Source organism: Chiloscyllium plagiosum, chromosome 3 (assembly GCF_004010195.1).
Source record: "Chiloscyllium plagiosum isolate BGI_BamShark_2017 chromosome 3, ASM401019v2, whole genome shotgun sequence".
NCBI classification, from domain to species: Eukaryota; Metazoa; Chordata; class Chondrichthyes; order Orectolobiformes; family Hemiscylliidae; genus Chiloscyllium; species Chiloscyllium plagiosum.
This window is the reverse complement of record NC_057712.1, coordinates 19,900,086-19,911,414: the sequence shown is the minus strand read 5'-3', so window position 1 is coordinate 19,911,414 and position 11,329 is coordinate 19,900,086. Positions and strand designations below refer to the sequence as shown.

Genomic DNA, 11,329 nt, shown 5'->3' with positions numbered 1-11,329 from the left:
GATGAAGGGCTTTTGCCCGAAACGTCGATTTTGCCTGTCTTCGGATGCTGCCTGAATTGCTGTGCTCTTCCAGCACCACTGATCCAGAATCCAAAACAACAACCCGAGTGCAGGAACCCAGCCCTAGTCCCAGATTACAATTGGAGTCCGGATCACAAACCACGTCTGCAATCACAAGCCGAGTCCAGGAATCCAGATCAGTGCCTGAGTTCTGAATCCCGAACCAAATCCCGGCAGGAACCCAGCCCTAGTCCCAGATTACAATTGGAGTCCGGATCACAAACCACGTCTGCAATCACAAGCCGAGTCCAGGAATCCAGATCAGTGCCTGAGTTCTGAATCCCGAACCAAATCCCGGATCACACCTAGAGTTCTCGATCCCTTGAGGATCTCAGGTTCGCTACCTATTCAAAGTTGTGATCCCAGAATCCGGTTGTATTCTAGCATTCGGATTGTATTCGGGAATTCAGGCTGTGATCCAGGACCAAGGACCTGACCTGAGGCTTGGGCAGTGATCTGGGAATCGGGATGGGATTATGGATGTGGAACGTGAACCTCTAACCAGATTTTGATCCGGGGGTTCAGGCTGTGATACCGGACTCTGGTTACGACCCAGGACAAGGGCAGTGATCCCGGATTCAGGTGGTGATCCAGGAGTTGGGATATAATACCAGAATTGGGTAGTAATCCGGAATGTCGAACAGTAATCCGGGTTGATCTGGGACAATGATCCCGGTTGATCTGGGTTTGGACGCCTCCTGCTCCCGGGGTGGTGGTGACGTCTTGCAATCGGACCACGTGACCGGTGTTTGGGCGGCGGTTGAAATGGCGGATCGTCTGGAGGTGCCGATGCGAGTGGAATAAGAGAGAGTGAGAAAGGAATTGGTCACCGTGGAGATTCTTCGGTGAGGAGGATTGATGAAAAGTGGGCGAGTAAGCCGGAGCCATTTGAAAACGGTACTCACCTGATGGTCTTTGTTCTGTTGATGGGGCGGGCGCAGTCGGTGAGCGAGCGAGCTAGCTCCGGCCCCGGGTACATTTCCCTGGGTCGGTGGGTGCAGTCCGCCTCTGCCTTTCGGCCGGTGATTTTTGAAGTAAACTGCCGACTCGCGCGATTAACGGTCGTTGTGTGGTCCATTGTGACGTGCGGAGGCCGGAATTGATGACCCGGATTGGCTGGAGGTCACCACTTGTCCTGTATCCAGACATTCATCTGGTCAGCTGACAGCAGGTGCATCCACCGCCTTATAATGTACCTGCAGGGTTATTACATGTTTGGAATATGATTTACTCTGCTTCGTTTTACTTTCATTGTTGTAATTACCTCTTTGGGACAAGTGATTATAGTGCAGCGGATTTTTTTTAGGAGTGTCGTCAAAATACATTTTACTGTAATCTATGTTTACTGAGAACTTAAAAAAAAACAAAAGAGAATTCACCTCCTCTCTCCAGTCTTGGGAATAAAGGCAACTCTAATTTCATCCGCCTTTGTGTCAGGGTGAACTGTTGAATCGAGTCTAAAGATTCTCATGCAGCAGCTCTGATGGTAAAGGTGTCGATTCTAATTCAGTGAGAGATATGCAGTGCAGTACATCAAATAAGTGTCGAGCCTGTGGGCAGAGATGGCTAAATTATTTACGAAGAGAAAGTGAGGACTGGAGATGAGTGTTAAAAAGTGTGGCCTGGAAAAGCTCGTCAGGAATAGTGAAAGGCTTGTGCCTGAAACGTCGACTCTCCTGCTTCTCGGATGCTGCCAGACCTGCTCTGCTTTTCCAACACCACACTTTTTAACTCTCAATTATTTACTAAGAGTCTGTGTTTGGAAAGATAGCATTGGTTGTGTTTTCTATTCCTTAGTGCTATAGTTTTTGTATAATAAAATGTGATTTTTAAAAAAATGGATACAAGTCATTTGTACAAGGAACGATGAAGATATGATTTATATATGAAATGCCGCTTGGTCTTTTAAACCTACTCTGCCATACAGTGCTCATCTGATTACTCCACTTGCCCTGATAACCTTTCACCTCTTCTGAATAATCTATTCACCTTTACCTTAAACATATTTGAAGACTCTGCTTATATAGCCTTTTGAAGGAGAGAGTCTCAAAGATTCAAAACTCTTTGAGAGTTTTTTTAAAAATCCTCATCTCTGTCGTAAGTGAGCAATCCTCATTTTTAAACAGGAACACTCTTGTTCTGGATTAGAGTCATAGAGATGTACAGCATGAAAACAGACCCTTCGGTCCAACTCGTCCATGCCGACCAGATATCTCAACCCAATCTAGCACCCAAACTCTTCCTATTCATATATCTATCTGGATGCCTTTTAACTGTTGCAATTGTACCAGCTTCCACCACTCCCTCCGGCAGCTCATTCCATACACGTACCATCCTCTGTGTGACATGAATTCAAACAGCAAAGACAGTAACTGTGCAGGTTCACTGCAGTGTCAGTTTCTTTCTCTTTCTCTCTCTCTCTCTCCTGCACTGACCTCACCATGTGCTTCCTTTGTCTGTTCCTCTCCTTTTAAAACTGCTGTTTTGACTTTTTTTTTCCCCCCCCAAGTTCCAAAACAATGCAACAGCATATAAAACAGTAATTGCTGCTCCTGGGATTCGAGGAAATCACCTCCAATACCTAAAATACCTCAAAAAAGGAGCAGCTGTTACAGCCAGAAATTTTTCCTGTCCTTCATCTTTGATTACCCAGAATCCTTCTCCGTCAAGAAGGAATATCCTTTCCATATTCACCCTGTCAAGAACTCTGCGACATGTTTCAATCAAGTCACTTCTTGCTATCTTATATATAAGCATAGCTATTCAGTCTTTCCTCAAAGGCAGCCTGCCCATTCCATGTTTTAGTCTAGTAAACCTCTGAACTGCTGCCAACACATTGAACTCCTTTTGTTAAATAAGGAGACCAGTATTGTACACTGCACTCTACATTTGGATTCACCAATACCCTGATTAATTGAAGCACGACCTCTCTACTTCTGTACTCAGTTCTCCTTGTAATAAAAAATACATTCATTTAGCCTTCTGGCAGTTGTGTGGGGTGAAAAGCAAGGAAGGGAATCTAGAAAGAGAAAGATTGATGTTGAATAATACCATACTGGATGTCATAGAGCTGAATGGCATGGAATTAGACCTTTTGGTCCAACTTGTCCACGCTGTCCAGATATCCTAAATTAATCTAGTCCCATTTGTCAGCATTTGGTCCATATCCCTCTAAACCTTTCCTATTCATATACCCATCCAGGTGCCTTTTAAATATTGTAATTGTGGAGAAATTAAGGCCTGCAGATGCCGGGGAGCTAAGAGTCAAAATATGTGGTGTTGGAAAAACCACAGCAGGTCAGGCAGCATCTGAGGAACAGGAGAGTCAACGTTTCAGCTGTAAGCTTATGCATGAAATGCGACTCTCCTGATGCTTGGATGCTGCCTGACTGGCTGTGCTTTTACTAATGCCAAGTTTTTCAAATATTGTAATTGTGCTTTCCTCCATCACTTCCTCTGGCAACTCATTCCTTATACACACCACCATCTGTGTGAAAAAGTTGCCCCTTAAGACCCCTTTTAAAGCTTTCCCCTCCCGCTCTAGTTCTGGACCCTCTACTTCCAGACCCTCCTCACCCTAGGGAAAAGATCTTGGCTATTCATCTTATCCATGCCACTCCTGGTCTTTATAAATCTCTGTAAGGTTACCCTTCAGCCTCCAACACTCCAGGGAAATAGCCCCAGCTTATTCAGCCTCTTCCTATAACTCCATCCCTTCAACCCTGGCAACATCTTTTGTCAGTCTTTTCTGAACCCTTTTAAGTTTCACAACATCCTTCCTATAGCAGGGAGACCATTGCCTAGCAAATTCTGCAAACTTTGTCTCATTACTGTTAGACCTATCTGTCCCTTTAATGGAGCTGGGGAAAGCAGATACCACATTTGGCCAACTCATGAAACATGCAAAGTGTAATGTAAAATGGCTGTGACATGTGATCTGGAGAAGAAGCTTAGTAACTTCTGTCTTCAGTGTCTAAGATATGTTATGGGTCTATCATGGCAGGACAAAATCATGAATTCTCAAAGGCAGATATCCCAAGTATGTTTGCTCTACTCAAGCCAAAGCAGCTTTGGTACATTGGATGTCTCCACAGGTTGGAAGATAGCCACACACCCAACGGTATTCTGTACAATAAGGTAGCGGGAGCCAGATAACAGAACATGCATCATCTGTTTCCAAGCTTAGAATCTTGACAAAGCCCTAAACATGCAAGAATCTGATTGGTGAAAGTGAGAAGCGGTGACCCCATTGGTGTTGATGTCCACTACCATGATGATCAATGGCTGCTGTAGTTTGGAAACACTGCTAATGCTGAAAGCAACAACCCAGAACATAATTTGACAGCTTCATGTGTTCCCCTCCCTGAAGATCCTGCCTATTAACAATTGGCCTTCACAGGCATCAGCACAAGTGCATCTCTGAAGACACCCAGCTAGATGAATTGTTTGCAGCATGTCTACCATCCCTCAGATTGAAGGATGGCCACACTTTTTTAGTATAGTACAAATTGTCGTAAATTGTGACATAATATGTAAAGTGAACTTGGAAATTTAAGAGAAAAACAGAAAATGCTGGAAATACTCACTGGGTCTGACTGAATCTGTGTAGTGTATTTGCTATTTTCTATTTTAATTCTCTTTCTAACACCATGTTGGTCAGTACAGGCCATTTCTTTTGTCGTAATTTACAAATGCTTGTGTGTTTAACACCATAATCCATTCTTTTACCTGTTTGCACCCTCTGTCCTTTAAAATTTGCTTCCCAAACCTCCCCCATTCTACTTCTTCAAAAACCTAGTTAAATGCTATTTCTCAATACCAGTGGCCCAGTTTAGAAACAAGCAATTCTGTATCTTCTAAAACTTTAATGTACTTTGAAAGTTGACCTGTAAATTGTTTATGACAAATGCTATCTTGTGAATAAATAATGCATTTGTAATAAATTGAGTCACTTAATTGTTTTAGTATACAGTTGAGCAAAGCTTTCGATTAGATTACTTAGAGTGTGGAAACAGGCCTTTCGGCCCAACAAGTCCACACCGACCCTCTGAAGAGCAACCCACCCAAACCCTTTCACCCCACACTATGGGCAATTTAGCATGGCCAATTCACCTAACTTGCACATTTTTGGACTGTGGGAGGAAACCGGAGCAAACCCACGCAGACATGGGGAGAATGTGCAACAGATGTCTCCACACAGACAGTTGTTTGAGGCAGGAATTGAACCCTGGTCTCTGGCCCTGTGAGGCAGCAGTGCTAACCACTGTGCCACCATGTCGCTCACTTGATGAAGCTTGAGGAACTGCTCCTGACTGTGTAGCAATTGTTGGAACTAGTCAAGTATTTTTCTGGTTTATGGCTTATAACTGCACCTGGTTGGCAGTATATTGCAAAGTCGCCTCACACCAGTGATTTTGGTATTTCTTTAAATTCATTGTGAGGAATGTGGACATGAGCATCTATTTGTTCCACCAACGTTAACATGTAAAAATGGGGGTAGGTTACTACATGGATGGATAATGTTTGAATAGAACAATGTGGCTTTCACGGCCATTGATTTGATTTTATGTTTGTCACATGTATCAAGATACAATGAAAAGTATTATTTTGTGTACTAACCAGACAAATCATATCTTACATAGGTACATCAAAAATAAATTTAAATGCAGTTATATTGGCTTGGGAAAGGGGTTGCAGATATGTTAGACTGAGTGTGAAAAGGAGGAACTAGTGCTTTAAAAAATTAGAACTGTTTTAGAGCTTTTTGGTCTTTGTGGCTCATTTACCATCTAGGGTAACAGGAGAGTTAATACCCTGATTATTAATTGCAAAGAAACAAAGCAAATACCAAATGCTATGTTAGATTACCATCAACGTCCTAAAACTTAATCAATGTATATTAAACATGAATTGAAAGACCAATTGTGGTCAATTATAAACTTCTAATTGTACATTAAATGACAAATACAATTAAGACAGATTTTACAAATTGGACTGAAATTGATGTACACTACAATGTCTTCCAAATAATGGGTAATATCATCCAAACAGAGTGAGCTGGAACAAGTTAACAGACCAGGAAGCTTGTGAAGAAAGAGAAACAATTAATGCCTAGAATCTGATCTAACTCTACTTCCAAACTGAAAAGGACTGGAAAATGAAGGTTTTCATTGATGAAAATGAGATAAAATTCCAAACCTTAGGATCAAGGAAGCTTAATCTTATAATTTTCTCTTGTGATTATAGATGTGTGGTTTTGGCAAAGCAATTACATTTCTCTGGTTAGTCTTTCAGATATCCAGTAATAGAAAAGAAGCATATTAGGTATTAGCCAATCTTTGCGAAGGAAATAAAATCACAAGGGGCATAGGTAAGGTGAATAGCCAAAGTAGTCTTCCTAGGGCAGGAATGTCCAAACCTAGAGGGCATTGGATTAAGGTGAGAGGGGAAAAGATATAAAAGGGACCTAAAGGGCAAATCTTTCAAGCAGAGGGTGGTGACTGTATGGAATGAGCTGCCAGAGAAAGTAATGGAGGCTGCTATAGTCACAACATTCAAAAGACATCTGGATGGGTACATGAATAGAAAGAGATTAGAGGGATATGGGCTAAATTCTGGCAGATGGGACTGTGTTGGTTTGGGATGTCTGGTTGGCATGGATGAGTTTGCTCAAAGGGTCTGTTTCTGTGTTGTACAATTCTCGACTGAGCTGTCATGCAGCAGTTATCTGCAAAATTATTCATGTCCATAGTGGTGAGTTTTGTTTTTGCCAGGAAGCAATCAAGGTTAAACAGTTTCACACTCAGATGATACTGGATGCTGACACTGGAAAGTAGGTCATTTTGGATAAAGTGGATGATGACGCTCAAGTAGCTGACGAATAAGCTTAGTTATAAAGGATATTGGTGAGACCACATCAGGAGCACTGTGTACAGTATTGTCATCTTATTTAAGTAAGGATGTAAAAGTGTTTGTAGAAGATTTACAGCACCAATACTTGGAACGGGTAAGTTGTAGTATGTTCCAATGTCCCCTCATAATAAGCCTGTGTTCACTGAAGGTTAAGAAGGGTAAGAAATTACTTAATTGAAACATACAACATCTTGAAGATTCTGACATGTTTTATGTGGAGATGGTGTTTCTTCTTGGTGAGAATCTAAAAGTAAGGGCTCACTGCTTAAAAATGTGGTCAGCCATTTGAAACAGGTGAGGTAATTTTTTTTCCCTGAAGTTTGAGACTCTTTGGAACTCTGCGTCCTTTGCTTTTTCAGAGAGTCTGTAAATGTTTTTTAAAACATGTGGATAGGTTATTGCGAAGCATGAGGTGAAAGGTAATGAGAATAGGTGGATTTGAGATCACAGTCAGATCAGCCCTGACATTATAAAATTGTGGAGCAGGTTCAGAGGGCCAAATGGCCTACCCTGCTCCATTTTCTCTTTATTTTCCTACGTTCACACTTTCTGGTACGTAAGTGGAATTTTGAATTGTTTTAGAGTAAAGTAAGTAGACTTGACAGATCATTAACAAAGAGTTTAATCCTATAACGTATTTGTTATCACCACTTGAAGAGCTCGAGTTAGGAAAATTTGGTGATTGCCTATTCGTATTTTTCCCCTATCTAATTTGTTATTTATGTTCTTCTGTCCTTTTTTGTATTTAAATCCACTAGTTCATTGGCATATGAACCAGTGAGCTCCTGCTTCTGTTGAACATCCAATTCTGCATTCTACTATTGTCAGTTTGTCCATGTCGGGGAGGTATCATGTGGAGGTGGGAAAATTATCAACCAGGAAAACTATATCACAGTTACAGCTAAAGATAGATTTTTGAATTACTGCTCTTAAGGTTGGGCTGGTCGTTACATCATTCCACCCTTTTTGCCCTTTTAGATGAAGTGGTTAATACCAGACTAATATTGGACCAGGGGCGAGCAGTTAAATTTTCAGAATAACTCCCGCATAGTATAGAACTGGAGTATGGTTGAAAATATGTCATCCTGGCAAGCTTTCTGTCTTGTACTCTTTAGGACACATAAGAATGCTAATTTTTAGGTGGTGCAGCAATTTGTGTGGCATGAGGAATGTTATCTCCGGTCAAGTTGCTGGCAGGGTGAATGCATCCAGGCAATGTTGCCCTCACGTTTTTGTGATTTGAAAAAATGCAGTGCCTGGATTTGTTCCTTTTTTTTTCTTGAGAAGGGCATGTCTCTGGATATGAACATAAATATCTCAAACACAGTGTAATAAAAATAACGTTTTTTGGGGAAAGTCATAATTAAATCTTGGTTAAAGGTGACTTAGGTGAATGGGCAACATGGCAACATAAAGTATAATGTGGGGAACTCTGTAGTTATTATTAAAATATTTTGCTTTCCTTTTCTTAAATGGCATCTAACCTTAAATTCAGGATGTACTGTCCAAGGAACAAAGGAAATTTAACATGCAAGTTGATAAAGCAGTTGGGAAAGGAAATAGCATGTTGGCTTTTTATTACAAAGTGATTACAGTACATGAATGAGGCAATCCTGCTACACTTATACATGGTTTTCAGCATGCACAATGCTCAGTGATCGTGCATATGAAGCAGAATGAGGCTTAAAAAGAAAGCAATTTTTTTGTAATTGTAAGCAGTGAGAGTAACTTTTGGTTTACATATTCTTTGGCCGTTTTTGGCTGAATGAAATTATGACTTTCCAAGGGTACTGTCTCTGCTTTCTTAATAATAATGGGTTCCTGTATTTTCCTGACAACTGGTGTCAGACTAATTTGCCTGTAGATCATTGTGATTCTCTGACCTCCTTTCTTCAGTAGTGTTTTATCATTTGTTACCTTCCAGCTTACTGGGGTAATTATAGAAAATGGGAAATTTTGGAAAAGTCATAAATAATGCATCATTATCAATTCTATACACTCCCGCTGCATGTTTGGAAAAAAAAATTGTAATGGATGTCCATTGTAAGAAAAATATTACAAAGTTGAATAGAAGGCTAAGCCAGCATGTTTATTAATTCATGATCCTATGTGTATGACATTTCAAGCCAGTCATAATGCTGAGGCACAAATGTAACAGTAAGCGGAAATGTAATATTGATTTTGAGATCTCTTCATTTAAAAGCATTCAGGTTTTTCAGAAGAGTTTTACTTTATGTGGCTGATTTAGTTTAATTACCTCACTTTTTTGAATCCTGGTTATGACTGTTATGATTTTGAAACATTTCCAAGTATGTTTTATAGTAAAATATTGACATTCATCCTTGGGTTTGACATCCATCTTGTGTGTCTGTATTAAACTTCCAACAGTGATGTTTTAATCCCTGTCCTTTTCAGCACTAACTTGGTTCTGGTGAAAGCAAAGCACTTACTAAAATTCACAATATGATTGTCACAATTGTACAAGCATGTTCTGAGATGTCATTTCAACTTTGCATCTTTGTAAAAATATTGCTTAATGTTTTTGACAGCATCATTTGGTTGATTTAGTTTTCTTTATTCAGTCCTATTTGTGCAATGTTTTCAGAATTTCAGAAGTGTATGCTAGGAGACATGATTGTAGATCGCAAACGTTGGATTTCTAATGTTAATATTAGAAATTCAATAGCAATTATTTAACAGAACTTTGCTTTTTCATTTTATGTAAATACAGTTTGTTCATGGGGTGAATTTGAGAGAAGAAATCATTGAATGTAGTTTTATCCGTTTTCAAAATGACTTGCAAAGAAGTGATGAAATAATTGAACAAGATATGGCATTTATCTTTACTGGTGCATTATTTATTCTGAAATCTTTGTCACAGTTGCTGTAGGATATTGATTGCTACTTGTTTATTTTATTAATAATAAATATTTCAATCTGTTTTCAGTGAATGTTGAGAAGGCTCTTAGGATATAGTAAGCAGTAATTCCTCTTAAATTATTGAATAATTCTATTTGTGTTTTGTTTGAAAAGCAAAATAATTTGAAATGAAAGTTTTCAAATTCTTAATCAGCCTGTAGGGAACTTTGATTTGAACCGTTTATGGTCTGATACTTATTTTTTTCAAAGTACATTTTTTTTTGTAAGACTGGGATTGGCATAAAATGCTCTGACATACATTAAACACTTATTTTATTTAATCATTTTGTGGCATGTGGGTGTTGCTGGCTGGCCAGCATTTATTACCCATTCCTAGTTGCCCTTGAGAGGGTGGTGCTGAGTTGTCATCTTGAACCATTGCAGTCCACCTGTTGTGGGTTGACCCACAATGCTATTAAGGAGGGAATTCAAGGATTTTGATCCAATGACAGTGAAGGAATGGTCATATATTATCAAGTCAGGATGGGGAGTGACTTGGAGGGGAACTTGAAGTGTTCCTGCATATCTGCTGCCCTTGTCCTTTGAGGTAGAAGTGGTGTGGTTTTGGAAGGTGCTGAGGATTTTCAGTGAATTCCTGCAGTGCATCTTGTAGATAGTACACACTGCTGCTACTGAGCATCAGTGGTGGAGGGTGTGAATGTGGTCCCAATCAAGCGGGCTGCTTTGTCCAGGATGGTGTCAAATTTCCTGCATGTTATTGGGCCTGCACTCATCCAGGCAAGTGGGGAATATTCCATCACACTCCTGACTTGGGCCTCTTAGAAAATGGACAGTCTTTCAGGAGGCAAGTTACTTGCCACAGTATTATTAACTTCTGATCCGATCTTGTAGTCACTGTGTATATGTGGTACGAGTCCAGTTGAATTTCTGATCAATGATAACTCCAAGGATATTGATAGTGGGAGAATTCAATGATGGTATGTTGAATACCAAATGGGTCTGAGGCTTTTTTCCTTCTAGCTGGAAGTGTCATTGGTTTGAATGGTTGGGGGGGGGGATGTTGAGCTGGAAGGTTGGAACGGGGGTTAGGTGGAGGGAGGGGAAATGAGGAAACTGGTGAAGTGCACATTGATGCAATGGGGTTGAAGTATTCCAAGGCAGAAGATGAGACTTCCTTCCTCCAGGCGTCAGGTAGTGAGGGAGCGGTGGGGTTGATTGATGCGGGTGTCCCGGAGGTGTTCCCAAAAGCACTCTCCGAGGAGGCATCCAGTCTCCCCAATGTAGAGGAGACCGCATCAGGAGCAATGGATACAATAAATGACATTGTCGGATGTGCAGGTGAAACTTTGGATGTGGAAGGCTCCTTTGGGGCCTTGGATGGAATTGAGGGAGGAGGTATGGGCACAGATTTTGCAGTCCCTGCAGTGGCAGAGGGAGGTGCCAGGACGGGAGGATGGGTTGTTGAGAGGCTTGGACC

General features: G+C 40.7%; 1 protein-coding gene across 8 annotated transcripts in view; it reads left to right on the top strand.

Annotated features, from left to right (window-relative positions):
* The first annotated feature begins 790 nt into the window (after positions 1–790).
* The window catches only part of LOC122541468 (kinase D-interacting substrate of 220 kDa-like), a 150,187-nt gene continuing 139,648 nt past the window's right edge, over positions 791–11,329 (top strand). For 7 of the 8 annotated variants that reach the window (XM_043678271.1, XM_043678313.1, XM_043678306.1 and 4 more), the window contains exon 1: positions 791–957. The gene's annotated coding sequence lies outside the window, so the exon portion shown is untranslated. The remainder of the gene's footprint in view (positions 958–11,329) is intronic. The other variant, XM_043678261.1, reaches the window with a different exon arrangement.